The sequence below is a fragment of the Panthera uncia genome, chromosome D2 (genome assembly GCF_023721935.1).
Source record: "Panthera uncia isolate 11264 chromosome D2, Puncia_PCG_1.0, whole genome shotgun sequence".
In the NCBI taxonomy this organism is placed as follows: domain Eukaryota; kingdom Metazoa; phylum Chordata; class Mammalia; order Carnivora; family Felidae; genus Panthera; species Panthera uncia.
Window position 1 is genome coordinate 49,390,764 of NC_064818.1, and position 18,040 is coordinate 49,408,803.

The 18,040-nt window shown below is 41.8% G+C and overlaps 1 long non-coding RNA gene across 2 annotated transcripts in view; it reads right to left on the minus strand.

Moving 5' to 3' along the window:
- LOC125932806 (uncharacterized) overlaps positions 1 to 17,182 on the minus strand; it is a 28,529-nt gene extending 11,347 nt beyond the window's left edge. For both annotated transcript variants that reach the window (XR_007460756.1, XR_007460757.1), the window contains exons 1-3: positions 17,009 to 17,182; positions 13,615 to 13,756; positions 12,881 to 13,001 (exon numbers count right to left, since the gene is read on the minus strand). This is a non-coding gene — a long non-coding RNA (uncharacterized LOC125932806). The remainder of the gene's footprint in view (positions 1 to 12,880; positions 13,002 to 13,614; positions 13,757 to 17,008) is intronic.
- Positions 17,183 to 18,040: the final 858 nt, after the last annotated feature.

Sequence of the window (18,040 nt, forward strand, 5' to 3'; positions counted from 1 at the left end):
CAGGCTTCAGGCTCTGAGCTGTCAGCACAGAGCCCAACATGGGACTCAAACTCACGAACCATGAGATCATGACCTGAGCTGAAGTCGGAGGCCTAACCGACTGAGCCACCCAGGTGTCCCTATAAGCTCTTACGTGACAAATATATGGCAACAATTCATTTGTGTGAATTAGTTCACGTATAGCCTAAACCTCTCTCTTTCTCAAAGTATCTCTAGCTCTATCACTTTCTCTCCCCATCTGTCTCTCTCTCTGTCTCTCTCTCTCTGTCTCTCACCCCCACACACACACACACGCACACACACACACACACGCATGTGAACGCGCACACATATATACTCTACCACGTGACCATGCAGGTACATCACAGCATCACACTGAGAGGGACTGAGAGTCTACTCCTCCTGAACAAGCCATCTGAAGCAGGAAGCCTCCAGAACCAGAGCCCGAAGAAGAAATGATATAATTGGTCTCAGTTTTTCCTGTCTGAAGCCCACATACATGCCCACACTGCAACACACAGCCTCTGGCTTACACACCTGACATCTCCCTACCCACTGGGAGCTCCGAACCTCAAATAAGTCACTGTAACTATGGAGAGTGACTTCTCAGGCATATATTCCAGACTGAAAAAAATGTGTAGGCCAGAGGCAGCTACCCTCTCTGCCCAGGGAGCTCAGAGCGCCCCCCTCACCAGCAAAGTCAAACAACTGCCAACCAGCTTTTCCTGGAGGGCACTGACTTATCCATAATGAAACTTTCCAGGTCCTTAGCCTCCCATCCTGTCATGAGAATCCTTTCATTTCCACACAATTGACTGGAGCTTAAATGCTGCTTTGGGTATAGAAGAAAAGGAAGTAAAGCTGGAAGAATATTCAGCAGCCATCTCCTCAGGCAGTTATGAACACTCAGCTATAAGGATGCTGTCTGGCTTCCCAGAGAAGAAAGGGGAAAGAGGAAAGACAAAAACATTCAAGACTTGTCAAACTCCAGAGTTCCTTCAGTAAGAACTTTCTTTCCACAGTGACAACAAATGCAGGCTACATCAAAGACTTTTCATTTTTCCTAATATGCCCTGAGCAGTTCTCAAGCTGTTGCCATTGAGCGACTCAAATGTTTTCTAATGCACAAGCACATTTATAGTAATTAGACGTGGGGTAGTTCTTTCCATTCCAGAACCTTCATGCTGGAGCCTAGTAGACGAAGTCTGGCAGAGTCTTCTCAGTTACAATGGCTACTCTCTTGTGCCATCTCTTTTTTCAAGAGGGAGGTAAGATGGGGGTACAGTGACAGGCTAGTACCAAACCCAGGGTGGGGGCCCTCTGAAGCCCAGAGAGGGAGAGCGGTGCCAGGGACCACCCTCTGCTCAGCACCACAGCAGGGCAGAGCTGCAGAAAGGGAAAGGGAAAGAGAAGAGGAAAGATGGACAGAAGGTTCCTTGGAGACTTTCCTGTTTCACCTCAGGATTGCCCAAAGGTGATCTGCCACACCGGATTTCTTAGCAAGGCAAGAGGTAGAGGAGCCGTTTGTGAAGTGATCACATGTGCTCCTAACCCCATGTGGCTTCCTCAACCTTGAGGCAAACACAGATACCTACACCTCCTATATATAATTTGCTGTCCTAGCCAAGACTATTCCCAAAGATTAAATTTGACATATATCATAAAAATAGTACATATTCAGAGTAAAATCTTCAATTATGCAGAATGGTACACGGTGAAAAGTAAAATCCCTCTCCCTATTCCTCAGTTAACGTGGCCACAGGCAACCACACTCCATGGTTTACTTTATATCCTTCAAGAAATAATTTCTGCACATACATGTGGGGCACCCGGGTGGCTCAGTCTGTTACGCCAAATGGGGTCAAGACTGAGTCTTGATTTTGGCTCACAGTTGGTGAATTTGAGCCCCATGTCGGGCTCTGCACTGACAGTGCAGCTTGGGATTCTCTCTCTCCCTCTCTCTCTGCCCCTCCCCTGCTTGCACACACTCTCTCTGTCAATAAATAAATAAATAAATAAAAATAGAAAGAAAGAAAGAGAAAGAGAGAGAGAAAGAAAGAAAGAAAGAAAGAAAGAAAAAGAAAGAAAGAGAAAAAGAAAAGAAATGAATGGGGTGCCTAGGTGGCTCAGTCCAGTTGGTTAAGTCTGACTTCAGGTCAGGTCATGATCTCATAGTTAGTGAGTTCGGGCCCGCACCTGGCTCTGTGCTGACAGCTCAGAGCCTGGAGCCTGCTTCAGATTCTGTGTCTCCCTCCTTCTCTGCCCCTCCTCCACCCGCACTCTGTCTCTCTCTCTCTCTCTCTCTCTCTTTCTCTCTCTCTCAAAAATAAATAAACATTAAAAAAAGAAATGATTTATATCCATGTAATTGAATTGTATATAATACTTTTTTAAATATTCAAATGGGAATCACACAAAGCATACTGTTCCATCGCTTGCTTTTTAAACTCAATATACGTGGACATTTTTCCATGTCAGTATACTCGGATCTAATTCATTCTTCTTAAGAACTGAATATTGTTTGAGCAGACTATAATTTAATGAGCCTCTCGTTCGTTGCCATTAGGTAACTTCCAGTCGTTTTTTATTACAAGCCATGTTGAGGTTAAATTATTTGTACCTATATCTTTGTGTACCTGTGGCAGCATATCTTTAGAAGTGGAATCTTTGGCTTAAAAAGGATGCACATTGCAAATTTAGATAGATGAAGTCATATTGCTCTCAACAATAATAATTGAAAGCAAAATGTTGGCTTTTCCACGTCCTTGCCAGCATGCAGTATTTGCCAGTAGGTGAAAATTGTATTTTTTTACTTTTCATTTCTTTAATTATGAATGAAATTAAGAACACCCCCACTCACAAATCCTAAGTGTGCATTTATAACGCCCTGGTTGTACGCACACAAATACATACCCAGAAACACGTTTCCTTCGTGAACTACCTATTTGTATCTTTTCCTCATTTTCTCTTGGATTGCTCATTACTCTTCTTGTAAGAATATACACATGTATTTATGAAATTACTCTATCTTTATCATATACATTCACAATTTTTCCTACTTCAGCCTTTGAACTGTTTGTACTTTTTTGCAGTATTGTTACAACACTGAAGTTTTCACATCCTTAAAAACATAACCCAATTTATTAACCTTGTGCTTTATAACTTCTGGGTTTCATATCAGACCCCAAGAGGTTCCCCACTCCAAATTATTTTTTAAATTATGGGTATTTTCTTCCAGCACTATTATTACTCAATTCTTTAAAAAAAATTTTTTTTAATGTTTATTTATTTTTGAGAGAGAGAGAGCAAGAGTGAGAGAGAGAGAGTGAAAGCACGAAGGAGCAGAGAGAGAGGAAGACACAGAATCTGAAGCAGGCTCCAGGCTCTGAGCTGTCAGCACAGAGCCCGATGCAGGGCTCAAACCCATGGACCGTGAGATTATGACCTGAGCTAAAGTTGGATGCCATCCAGGCGCCCCATTACTCAATTCTTTAAGTGTGTTTTAATCATTTGCAATTTACACTGGTGTAGGACATAAAGTAAGGAACCAACTGCTATACTGTTCTTAAATTTGCAGTTGTTCAAATGTAATTTATTATAAAATCTAATTTTGGCTTATTAATTCCAAATACTATCCTACATGTCAAATTCAAAACATATGCAGGTTATTTCTAGACTCAGTAATCTGTTTCATTGATTTGCTACTTGTACCTTGATTATAAGCTGATTTAATTACTCCAACTTTATTGTGCCTTTCAATATCTGGTAGGGCTAGTCTTTCTTCATAACTCTTCTTTCGTAGGTTTTATTTTCCAGCTGGAAAAGTTGCAAGCAGACTGGCTCTTCAAGGGTGGTGGGTTGGGTTTGCTTTGCGGGGTGAGCGCTCTTCTCTTCCATGAAAAGCCACCTGAGTAGGTCCTAAGGTTATGCAGTACCCACCCATAGCCCTAAACATGCACCTAAACACCTAAAATGCAAATGCAGATGTACTCTGTTCCATCGCAAGCCAAAGGCTCTGTTTAGAAATGTCAAGTGGGCAGATTTTTAAAAAACAGATGTAGCTTTCTACAGTTTATATAGCCAACAGAGAAATGTTTCTTCTCTGAGTGTGGAATTTTAATGTCCTATTCGTACACACGAGTGCATGTGGTACATGAATGCATGTGGCCAAGTAATGTGTCTCTCTCGGCTGCAGAGATGGGATGGAAGAGCCAGCATCCAAGAGAGGTCTGTCTGGAGTCCTGATGCTCTCCTCACCCTACAGCGCCACCAAGAATGTCAAAAAAAGAACAGGCTGGGACTGGTGCAGCCCATCCCAGGCCTCGGCTCTTTATCTCATAATTGGCGTCATGGACAATGAAACACCCTGAATTAGGAAAATGTATCATTGTTAAGCTTCAGAGTTCTGATTCATTCCAGAGCTTTCTGAGAAAACTGTAGAGGCTGCTTTTAGGCAACACGCTTGAGCAACGGAAACTTGAGCAATGCAAAAAGGCCCATGGCGACCACCGACCACTGAACTGAACGCAAACGGTCTCGTTAAGTGGCCACCTGGAAACAACCATAGGCCCTAAGAGACCAGTTACAACCAGGCACAGTTCCTAAGATTACCAAAAAGGGAAAATTCTATCCCCGTCCTCCCTCCCTCCATCCTATAACTGTGGCCCCTCACCACTCCCTCATGGCAGACAGTCTCTCCTTTGCTGTCCTGCCTGTGGCTCCCTGGTGGTGTACTCATTCAGTCAACTTCTGTCTCTTTTGTTCTGCCTTGGGTGAATTCTTTCACTGCCAGTACCTCCAGCTTCCACCCAATCGGGTCACCCCACCTTTGGGGGCCCCATCTGATTAGGAAAGATGGCACAAAAACCTTATTCCTGTGGCCTCTTCCCTTCAATGAACGAATATTGCCAGTCATCCTTGAAAGGCGTGGGGAAACATGGATGCTTGGGGACCTTTAGTGTTTGGGGGCCTAGACTCCAGTTAAGAGAGATGTGCTAGAGGGCACTGCCCTGGGGGTGGCTAAGCAGCAGGCTGGGGGCTACACTGGAGGGGGAGTTGGGGAAAGAGGTACACCTTGTAGTTGACCTCATGAAGGGGCTTTGAAGGCCGCCATAACTAACATTCTTTTTGTATCCTCTTTGCTGTTATTTTCTTCTGAAACCTTCATAAAACCTTCAAGCCTTAAAGCCTTACAAGCCTTCATAAAGCTTTGGACCATCTAAAAGGCGATTATGGGGGATTAAGGGACCTGACTGTGCCCACCTGGGGGAAAATAGTCAAGAGGCATCCAGCTAGAGGGGATGAGATCTATGGAAGCAGTGGGTTCAGATGAGTTGGCAGAAAATACACTGACAGAGGACAGAGAGCAGCAACTAGATGGTTGAAGTGGCAAAAACTGTGTCCAGTTTCTGCCCTATAAGCATCTTGCAGGGAATCCCAGAAATACCTACATAGGGAACTGTGGAATACACTGGAATTTCTACAGACAAATTTGGTTACTAAGGGAGACCTATCACCTCACATCTATTAAAGAAGGGCCATTTCTACAATGAATGTTTAACTTTTTGTAAACTCTGGTTTTCATGCTTAAGGTGGAGGCATCCTTTTACCCATTAAACTAAATTTTTCACATAGGCCAGCTTGTGTCTAGGCCTCACCCAACTGACACAGTTTTCAAATAGTCCAGTACATCCTATCAAGGCAGGAAGATTCTTTATCCTAAACAAACAAAAATTGAAATCCAGCTTATCAAGGTAGTTACCCCAATCCTACTCTTAGCAGATTGAGGACTCTTGGTAGCAACCTTGGCTGGTGAGCAGGGAGAGGCCCCAGTAATGGACAGCTCTGGCATTTCCTCGTGGATACATATGGCCTGTGGAGAAGGACTTGGCTCTTCCAGATGTTGCTAAGTAAAAATAATCACAGAATTGAGGTTCCTATGAGCTCACATTATCCTCTCCCTCTAATTCCCACAACCTAGTTCAGTAGGTCTAACCTCCGAGCCATCCATGCTGCCCTTAGACCGGTTCTTGAGTCCTTGTTTTAATACAAGCTTCCTTTGATAGTCCTTCGAAATCAATTTAAACCGGATATAAATTTGGATTTTTTTAAATGTTTATTTATTTGAGATGGGGGGGGGGGAGGGACAGAGAGAGAGACACACACACACAGAATCCAAAGTTGGCTCCAGGCTCCAAGCTGTCAGCACAAAGCCCGACACAAGGCTTGAACTCAAGAACCATGAGATTATGACCTGAGCCAAAGTCAGGCGCTCAACCAACTGAGTTACCCAGGTATCCCGTGAAAAACCATCTTTTGACTCAGGTGTCTCTAGTCCCATGAGTTCACTGATCCATTTAATACACATTTAGTGAGCATGTGTCTAGTGTATTCACAACTCTATACCACAGCTAATAGAGATAATGATACTATTAGCTCTCGTTTTAATAAAATTTTTATTTTTTAAATAATTTCCAAATGCATTACTCATCTAATCCTAAGTAGAAGAAATGCCTGTGCCTTAAAAGAAATGTGGACACCTGGGGAAACTATATATTCCATGTCAATGTAAAAATACAGTAAATTTTATAATTTCCGTTATGTTTTATAAAATAAGAAAATCAACATGAGGTCAGCTTAACCTCAGATTCTTAGAGGGGCCTAACTCAGAGTAGTTCTTTTGTTTTTTTTTTTTTTTTTAATCTTGGGATAAACCTGACTGAATTTTTTAAAAGTTTTTTTTTTTCATAGAATCACAGTATGGAAATTTTGGAAGATGAAAAATAAAACACCCCTGTTCTAACTGATATTATTAGCACACATAAGAAAAAAAAATAATGAAATGGAATATATACTGGAGTGTTTCCTTCCATTAATTTTTTAAGATATGCCATATATATATATAAAACAATACATATAGTTTTAACTATATATATATATAACCATACAAAGCTATATCTATAGTTTTTTTAAATATTTTTAATGTTTATTTAATTTTTTAGTGTTTATTTATTTTAGAGACAGAGAGACAGAGCACAAGTGGGGGAGGGGCAGAGAGAGCTGAAGACAGAATCTGAAGCAGGCTGCAGGCTCTGAGCTGTCAGCACAGAGCCCGACGTGGGGCTCGAACCCACAAACCATGACATCATGATCTGAGCTGAAGTCAGACACTCAACCGACTGAGCCACCCAGGTGCCCCTGTTTATTTATTTTTGAGAGAGAGAAAGAGTGACAGCAGGGGAGGAGCAGAGAGAGAGGGAGACACAGAGAGAAGCCGGTTCCAGGCTCTGAGCTGTCAGCTGTCAGCACAGAGCCTGACACAGGGCTCGAACTCACAAATTGGGAGATCATGACCTGAGCCGAAGTTAGATGCTTAACCAACTGAGTCACCCAGGCACCTTTATAGTTTTAACTAACGTTAGGGCATAAATATTTATATGCTGCTACAGAGTGTTTATAACCATCATTTTAATATTTTTATCCTGTTACAGTGGGTGGATATATGACAATGTATCATATAACCACTGCTCTGTTACTAGACATACAAAGTTTTCTAACTTTTCAACTATTCTGAGCAAAGTAGTCTTCCCATATTATTGTTTCTTTAAGGTAGTTCTCTATAGGAAACTTATTTAATTTTTTTAATATGAAATTTATTGTCAAATTGGTTTCCATACAACACCCAGTGCTCATCCCAACAGGTGCCCTCCTCAGTGTCCATCACCCACTTTCCCCTCCCTTCTACCCCCCATCAACCCTCAGTTTATTCTTAGTTCTTAAGAGTCTCTTATGGTTTGGCTCATCACCCTCTCTATTGTTGAGAGTGCTGCTATAAACATTGGGGTACAAGTGCCCCTATGCATCAGCACTCCTGTATCCCTTGGGCAAATTCCTAGCAGTGCTATTGCTGGGTCATAGGGTAGATCTATTTTTAATTTTTTGAGGAACCTCCACACTGTTTTCCAGAGCAGCTGCACCAGTTTGTATTCCCACCAGCAGTGCAAGAGGGTTCCCGTTTCTCCACATCCTCGCCAGCATCTATAGTCTCCTGATTTGTTCGTTTTAGCCACCCTGACTGGCATGAGGTGGTATCTGAGTGTGGTTTTGATTTGTATTTCCCTGATGAGGAGCGACGTTGAGCATCTTTACATGTGCCTGTTGGCCATCTGGATGTCTTCTTTAGAGACGTGTCTATTCATGTCTTCTGCCCATTTCTTCACTGGATTATTTGTTTTTTGGGTGTAGGAAACTTATTTTAAATAATCTATCTTCTCTTAAGTTTGGGCTTTCTTGCTGAAACTATAGTATATTCTTGCCAATTAAGATGATTAAAATCTTAAAGACTTTTGTTGCAACTATTACTTAAATCTACATTCTTTCTTGAGTGACTGACACTTCTCTACATTTTTTTCTGACTGCTTTGTTCCTCTCAAGGTAAACAACATATTTTTCTGTCAATTTTTGTTATACAAATGCGGAACCATGAACATCACTGAGACACTCGAAAATAAAAGTTGTACTTTCTTTAAGAATTAAACATTAAAAAAATGGATCAGTGGTGATACCAGTGTTTTCTCTGGGCTTGAATGAAAGAGCAAAACATATTGGACCTGTGGAATCACTTCAGCCCTGTGAAGACAGATTTAGGAACACATTTTCTTAAGTAATAAAGTGGATTTGCTTCAGCTTCTATTTGTTTCGTCTGCCCCCACCTCCCAGCCTCAAGCCTGTTTGCATGAAAACAAGAAATGTTTCTGATTTCCCATGTGCCTTACACCATTCTGCTATTCTTTTAATTAATCAGTCCTCTTGAAGTTACCTTGTCCATTCCTCCCACATTGTTCTAATTCTATCCACAGATCCCGTAGTTGAGCTCTTCACAGTGCTTGCTAGCATCCCATTGGTGGTAGATTTTACAAGAGAAAGCAAATCGAGGCTTCTGTCACATTTATGTAATCTCTTCACCCAGCATGTGGCTTGAACTCACAGCCCCAAGACCAAGAGTCCAATGCTCCATGGACAGAGCCAACCAGGCACTCCTACCTACTTCCGTTACAGGTAAAGTTTCATTTTATGCTTCCTGTGGGTTCTCTGCAGTAACTCCTAGATGCTTTCTTCTTGCAGGGAATTTTGGTGCAGATCATTTGAAAAGTGGTAGCATGTGCAATTATGGCAGAAACAAAAGCTGCAGGACCAAATCCCTCTAGCCAAAAAGAAGAAAAGGTCCACAGGATGTATACATTTTAAAATGCCTCAGTATACATTGAGGAGGGCACTTGTTGGGATGAGCACTGCATGTTGTATGTAAGCGATGAACCACGGGAATCTACCCCCAAACCAAGAGCACACTCGACACGCTGTATGTTAGCCAACTTGACAATAAATTATATTTTGAAAAAAATTAATAAAAAAATGCCTCAGTATAAATTTCAGCATGTCAAATATAACCAGGAGTACTTCATAAGACTGGTTAGCTATTTAAGCTCTATATACAAAGAATGTTGGAAAAATTACAAACAAATATGTTAAGGTCTTTTGTGTTCGATGTTGTTACAAAAGAAATACATGTTCACACACAAAAAATTCAAAATTCACAGAAAAGCACAAAGAAAAAAAATAAAATCCACCAGTAATAATTTAATCCTTTTTGTCAAGAGAACCACACTGTTCAAATGATAGGTATTTAAATAAAACTGGAATCATGCTCCACATCATGATCTCCAATCATGCTTTTTTCAATTAACAGTATCCTGGGAATAATTTTCTGTGTTATTGTGTTCTAAAACATGACTTTGGTCTTATTCTATATATGAATATACCACAGGTTAGCTAATTCCTGTTTTTTAGCAGTTGTGGGGTTTTTTTTCTATTATAAGTAACTGTAATTAATTGTGACTTTACATAATTTTTTGCACATTTGTTATTATTTCCTCAGGAGACATTTTTGGAAAAACTCCTATTTTGACTAACCAGAATATAAAAATAATTTTAGGGCCACCCAGGTGGCTCAGTTGGTTGGGCGTCCAACTTCGGCTCAGGTCACGATCTCCCGGTTCATGAGTTCAAGCCCTGCGTTCGGCTCTGTGCTGACAGTTCGGAGCCTGGAGACTGCTTTGGATTCTGTGTCTCCCTCTCTCTCTGCCCTGCTCCTGCTCATACTCTGTCTCAAAATTAAATAAAACATTAAAAAATGTTTTTAAATAATTTTAGAGATTTTTAAATCTCTAATGTAAATGTTAGGAAATATTGCTGAGTTGCCCATAGAGGACTTTTCCTTCTTTTATTAAAAAAAAATTTTTTTTTTAACATTTATTTATTTTTGAGACAGAGAGAGACAGAGCACGAACGGGGGGAGAGTCAGAGAGAGAGGGAGACACAGAATCGGAAGCAGGCTCCAGGCTCTGAGCTGTCAGCACAGAGCCCGATGTAGGGCTTGAACTCGTGAACCACCAGATCATGACCTGAGCCGAAGTCGGACACTTAACTGACTGAGCCACCCAGGCGCCCCGGACTTTTCCTTCTTTTAATCTGTGAAAATGCACTACATATATTCCTTCCTACATTTAAATTTTTTAAAATTCAAGTGTGATATTGTTTACCAATTTCTAAAATGATCTAAGTGTGCCTATGTATCCATCCGTCAGTCCCTTTACACATTTAATCTTCTTATTTCTGTAAAAGTTTTTACTAGAAAGATGGCATTTCGTCCCAACATGCTAACACGTGGAAGATGGCCACAGTTCATGTCAATCTTAATCCTTAACCCCTTCACTCAAAGCTCTCCCAGAAAGGCACTCTTAGATTACAATGGAAAATTACTACTTCTGATTGAAAAAAATAATCATAAAGACTTTTAGACTCTATGGTGGTCACCTAATAGTTTAGCTGCCCAGCATCCCGTCCTCTCTTGGTCTATTTAATATTTTTGGTGGGGGGCAGGGCTAACAACACCTCCCTCATTTCATCTGATGATAGTGCAGCTGCCAGTCAGCATCCTGTTCCTGTCACAGTGATTCATTTGTCCCTTCAGCAATTATTAAGCACCTACTTTGTGCCATGTACTATTCTAGGCTCTTAAAATTCAGCAGTGAGCAAAAGTAAAAATGTTCCTGCTTTCTTAGAGCTTAGATCTGTTCCAGGGAGAAGCTTAGCATGTCTGACTCCATATTGTTTCTATCTCCCTGGGTGCTGTGACCTACAGCTTAGAAACTTCTGATGGGCCCTCCACATAGGCATGTTAATCACTGAAGGAATTTTGCTTACAGCTAAGATTTGTGAAAACTGCTTCCCTCCCCCCACACCCCGAAACCTACCTCTCTTGGGGAAATAAGGAAGTACATGCAGAAATGACTATGCTATGTCTACGATTTACAGGAACAACATGACCAGATGTCTGTACACAAAGATCAATTGACCAAGGACAAAGAAGTTACGTGACTTTCCTCAGATGTCTACAGATATTAATCACCCATTGACTCAACCCTCTCCCGCTTCCCCCTTTTGGTGACATAAAAGAAGGTTAAATTTCATTGTTAGAGGACATGGTTGTTTGGGACAGTAGTCTGCCATTTCCTTGGTATGCTGGCTTTCCACATAAAGTTGCTTTCCTTGCCCCAACATCTTGCCTCTTGACTTACTGGTCTGTCATATGGCGAGCAGAGGAGCTTGGACTGGTTAGAGACCGTAGTTGGAAGAGTTGGCCAAGTTAGACCAAATGGAGTTACTTTCCAGCATTTTATATGCAGACAGTGAGAAAAATGTTCTTTCCAACTGAGAGCTATAAAGGTACTATTTACTTACTGACTTACTCACTTATTTTAAGCTCTACACCCAACATGGGGCTTGAACTCACAACCCCAGGATCAAGAGTCACATGTTTGACTGACTGAGCCAGCCAGGTACCCCTAAAGATACTATTTTAGAGCTCGCAGCAGCTATGTCCTCTCTGCCATGTGAGGGCACCAGAAGAATGAAGCCAAGAAGTACCGTAGAAGCAGAGAACAAACTGCTGGAGAGCCAGGGTCCTTGAGCTGTTTTGCATCCCCAGACCCAAGCCTGTGTTTCTCAGTTACAAGACACAGTTTGGTGCCCCCTGCCTTTTTGTCCTTAACCTATTTATCTAACACAGACTCTGGTCACACATCTCAGAACGTGGGATCTGGGAGTGCTAAGAAGCCGGCAGCAGGAGAGGAGATGCTAAGCTTATGTTTACATTTTTCTTCTTTCTTTGCTCTGGCAGTACTTTACTTCAGTATTTTACCTCCCCACACATTTGATTCATCCAACAAACATTTATTCAGCAATTGCTGTGCATCAGATAGTCTTCAAGGTGCTAAGGACACAGCACATAAACAAAACACATAAAAATCCCTATCCTTAGAGAGCTCAATTTCTAGCTAAACAAATCGAACTAACAGAGTGGTGATACAAAAAAACAAGCAGGAAATGAGACTAGGATGTTGAGAAAGGGGAGATAAGGGATTGTTAGGTTATGAAGAAGAGCCTGGGAAGGCCTTATTTTTAAGGAGTAGAGGGTTAAGCAGAGACTGAAGCTGAAGTGGGAATAAACCTTGGGAAAGTTGAGGGACTGTGATTAGGAAATAGAGGGGAACAGTCCAGGAACACTGTGACACTGCACAGGTAAGTCAGCTCTTAGTGTCCAATCCCTGGAAAGATTTAATTTTAAATAAGAAGGAAAGTGAGGGAAAAGGAAAAAGGTGTTAAAGGTTATCACAGACTTAGTTTACCCTGTTCTTTTAATACAGAGATAAAATGTTATAAGAGTGGAACGTCAAAAATTATCTTTTTAGCATACTTAATAAGGGATTCCCATCTAAGTCTCCATTGGTTTCCAATCCACCTTCCCCACCAGTGTCCTTACCTGACGAGTCACTGAGGGATCAGAGAGAGTCCAGATTCCATTGGATTGAAATCTAAAGTGAGGTGTCCTCCACTGAGATGCCAGGAGACACTAATGCCATAAAATCAGGAAACATCCACAACTTCAGGGACAGATAGACACTGTTAGCATATATATACATATACATATACATATACATATACATATACATATACATACACATACACATATACATATAATATACATATAACATACACCTAGTATACATATATATACATACATATACTACACACATACACACACACACACACACACACACACACACACACACACTCATTATCACTAAGACGCAGGCTAAACTGAAATGAAGCTCCTTCTCTGCCAAGGAGAAATGATTCCACTATTACTAAAACCCTAACCTCCTCTCTTCAAAAGAAGTAAGCCATGACTGTGGCCAGGAATGCTGCCCTTCAAAATCAAAGGCCCTCCCCTTCTCATAGATATCTCTACATCTCCTGTTGTGAAACAAACAGGAGATCAAATGAAAGTGCTCAGAAAGCTGTTAGGAGATCACCTGGATTTAAAACCCCAGAGAATCTTACAATCAGCCTGTCCGGTGATGTGTCAGTATCTTAGGGGCCTATGGACCCCATGGAGGCAAGCCTGGGAGGCTGGTTAATCAGAGAATCATAAATGCCTTGAAATGTAACCCATTTCCTTTCTTCCTATCCAGAGCCCCCTGGATTCATACGTACCCAGTATACTCTTATTGTAGCCTCTCATGTTTGGCCTTCATTTCCTCACTTGAAAATTATAAAGGTTATTTCAGATTTTCATTACGGTCCTCTCCGGGTAAATTCATCCAGCCTTTGGTGTTATCGAACCAAATGATCACCCCTGCAAGGAAAAACCACACCACTAAGACTCACTAAGACACGTGCTCAGTGTTGATCCCAAGGGGACAAGATGAGTAGTATCAAATCCTGCCCCTAAGGGGCTCCCTCTAGTCTATAAATAGTGCTTTCAAGAACGTTTTCTACTTAATTTGAAAGTTTTATATAGTTAGAAGAAAACAGTCCAGTCTCCTTAAAACAAAACAAAACCTTTAGTTAGAAGAAAGAGGAACCGTGGAACCATTTTTTTCACAGTGTTGGGAAATTCTGTAGAAGGTTATAAAACCTGTGCCAAGGATTAAGATGCCACTCCCTTCTGTTACGCACTTTGTGGACAAAATGCCAGGAAATCGAGGGACAAGCTACAAATAGCCCAAACCACAGAGGCTTGGAAAGTGGCCAACAACTGTTCCCCATACTGTGACTAACTGGGACTGGCTCTGAGTGAAAGTCCAAGAGCCATGCATGACAGCGGGGCCCTGTGGTAGACGGAGAATTGATGAACCCTGAGTGCACATCGCCCCCACACATTTGTCTGTTATTCCTCTTATATCCACTGATGGCAGTTACTGTTTCTAAGTAGAGGGTAGATTTCAAGAGCCTAATTCTGTTCTTTTTAAAAATAAATAACATTTTTAAAGAAGTTTTTATTTATTTATGCATCTTGAGAAAGACAGAGACAGTGAAACCGAGAATCCCAAGTAGGCTCCACACTGTCAGCACAAAGCCCAACACAGGGCTTGAACTCACGAGACCGTGAGATCATCAACTAAGCCGAAAACAAGAGTTGGACGCTTAACTAACTGAGCCACCCAGGGGCCCCAGAAATAAGTAACATTTTATATAAGAAGCATATATAAGGCAGTAGATTACATCCCTGCCCCTCTCAAATATTTAGCTTTCATACAAGCCTAACTGGCAGACCTAGGTTACCCAACAGACACAAATCCCCTGAGAAAGGAACTATCTTCACTCTAATGAGCTTAGCCTTTCATCTCTGTCCTGCATCTGAATGCCCCAGGGGATGGCATAAGATGCAGACTCCCAAGTCCACAGAGACCTAGTAACTCTAGGGCTCTAGAAGGCAGGGCCCAGGAATCTACACCACAGCCATTATGCCAGGCCATCCTACACACGTAGAACTGAGAATGACCTCTTTAACCGGCAGCAGAATCACGGCATAGGAAGCATCAGAACTGAAGGCCAAGACCCCCGGGTTCCAGCCCACTGTGTGGTCTTAGGGAAACAACTTTTTTTTTTCTTTTTCTTTTTTTTCTTTTGAAAGAAAGAGAGAGAGCGAGCAGGGAAGGGGCAGAGAGAGAGGGAGAGAATCCCAAGCAGGCTCCATGCCATCAGCGCAGAGCCCAGTGTGGGACTCAAACCCACGGAACTGTGAGATCATTACCTGAGCTGAAATCAAGAGTCGAACGCTTACCTGACTGAGCCACCCAGGTGCCCCTAGGGAAATAACTTTTTCAAAGGAGGCTCTGCATCAGTTTTCTTTTCTTTTTTGTTTTTAATTTTTTTTTAATGTTTATTTATTTTTGAGAGAGAGACAGACAGAGCACAAGTGGGGGAGGGGCAGAGAGAGGGAGACACAGAATCCAAAGCAGGCTCCAGGCTCTGAGCTGTCCACATGAAGCCCGATGTGGGGCTTGAACTCACAAGCTGTGAGTTCATGACCTGAGCCACAGTCGGACGCTCAACCAACTGAGCCACCCAGGCGCCCCTGGTTCAGTTTTCGAAAGAATGGATTTAAACATCGTTATGACCACTTACACTTTCGTTGTATTTGACATTGGAAGCCAAAATCTTAATGGGACAAGGACTATCACCAGGAAATATTGTATTTGCAGCACAGTTGCAGGCATGTAGAGAAGGAGGAGGAGAGGGAAGCTGCTTGTCCCTGAATCCTATCACATGGGCAGCCGCTCTGCACAAGCAGGCAGGAGCTGAGCCAGCTGCCAGGCCGGCACTGCCGCATCATCCTTGACTGCCCAAACCTTCTGGAATCAGTGCAGCACCTGGGTGTGCAGTAGGGTTATCCCTGACAGAGGATTAAAGTAACTTCTCTGGGATACCATGGTACCTTCAGACAATGGCATGTGGTTTCGTTTGGCTACACAAAGGGTACTTGAGTGAAAAACATGGCTATAGAGGAGGGAAGAGTCAACATCTAGAAAGTGTTCTGAGCTAAACTAGTTAAAATTATAAGACAACAGCGCAAGAGTCAAAATAAGGAGCATCATGATTAGAATCGTCTTTTATAACAATCCCACTCAGATAGCACCATGAAGAGTAAGTGTGGGTGGGGACCAAAATGGAGGCAGAGAGACCAGTAAGAAAGTTGATGGACTGATGTATTTGAGAAGTGCACAAGCCTGGACGAGGCAACGATAGTGGGATCACAGAGAGAGAAAGGGAGACACGTGATGAAATGGTGGGCCATACAGGGCTTCTGACAGGTTGGATATGGCAGTTGAAAAAGAAAAGCCCCACTTGTACCCCAATGTTTATAGCAGCACTCTCAACAATAGCTAAATTATGGAAAGAGCCTAAATGTCCATCAACTGACGAATGGATAAAGAAATTGTGGTTTATATACACAATGGAGTACTACGTGGCAATGAGAAAGAACGAAATATGGCCCTTTGTAGCAACATGGATGGAACTGGAGAGTGTGATGCTAAGTGAAATAAGCCATACAGAGAAAGACAGATACCATATGGTTTCACTCTTATGTGGATTCTGAGAAACTTAACAGAAACCCATGGAGGAGGGGAAGGAAAAAAAAAAAAAAAAGAGGTTAGAGTGGGAGAGAGCCAAAGCATAAGAGACTCTTAAAAATTGAGAACAAACTGAGGGTTGATGGGGGGTGGGAGGGAGGGGAGGGTGGGTGATGGGTATTGAGGAGGGCACCTTTTGGGATGAGCATTGGGTGTTGTATGGAAACCAATTTGACAATAAATTTCATATATTGAAAAAAAAAAAAAAAAGAAAAGCCCCCAAATACAACAATAAAATTCAGTGAAACTAGAAACTTTAGGTCCAAACACGCTAAATCAACAGTCTGACGAATCTCAGAATGCTGTCTTCTATTGCCATTCTGAATCTCTCTACTGGACAATTTCTAAGTTAATATTTCAGGAAGCTGGTCTACACTTGGACAGGAGTCTGCATGTCAAAACTGGGAGAGTGCTTAGAAAAGTAGCTTATAGTCTTCATACAAGTGAAAGAAAAGCTCTCAAACACTCACATCACTCTGCTGAGGTTTCTTCAGGAAATGCTCTTTGTCACTTCATGGCGCTCTGGTATATTGACCACCTCCATCCACTGTCAATCAAAAATGGGATAAAAAAAAGGAGACATGAAACATGAGGAATTTTCCAGCAAACTCTGTACCTTGAGAAGCAAGGAAACAAGATCAACTTGATTAATAACAGGAAAAGACAAAGATAAAACTCTCAAAGCATCACACTTCTCACTTTTCCAATCCCTCCCTTTATTGTACTCACCAAATGCTTTCTGATAAAAGTTTTTTTATGTGGTTGATTTTATTTTGTTTTATTCCAAAATAATTGATGCTTACGATATTGGTTGAGCACACAGAGGTCATCACAGAAGAGTCCTCAGGAAATTCATAACATGAGAGTGTCAGGGAATCATGTCCCAGAACATGTCAAGGGCATGTGGACAGGATCCATCCTCTGTTTTGTTTGGACTCTTCTCCCGCAGCAACAAGAGTCCTGCCAAATGACCAGATTGGAATGGGGACAGGTCACTCTGCGGAGAATCAAGACATTTGAAATTCAGTCTCAGCTGTGCCGTGCAATCTCTCTAAGCCTTGGTTTCCTTGTTTGTGACAGGAGGAATTTATAATCACGGCCTCGTCAACCTCAAGGGGCTCGTGGGAGAATCTGAATAAGGTAAATAAAAACCTCTTTGTAAATTATAAAACACTACAGCAACATCAGCTTGTTGAATTATTATTCCTCTTATTATTGTCATCAGATGAGGTGTTGGGCTAGCTCAACTGGTGGGGTGTAGGTAGTATGGACCAAATCTATCTTTATTCCTGAAGTCAATCCCCAAACCCTAACCACCCTCTTCAGGTGAATTATTGTTGTGTGTCATTTTCACATAAGGTTATTTGTGGACACCAACGAGAGCTTAGAACAATAACAAATTGTTTCTAGTGCTCATTGTGCCTTGTTGACTTCAGAGAGACATTACGGAACATGTTTCAATTTGATTTCAACTTGTAGAACAATGGAACAATAAATGCAAT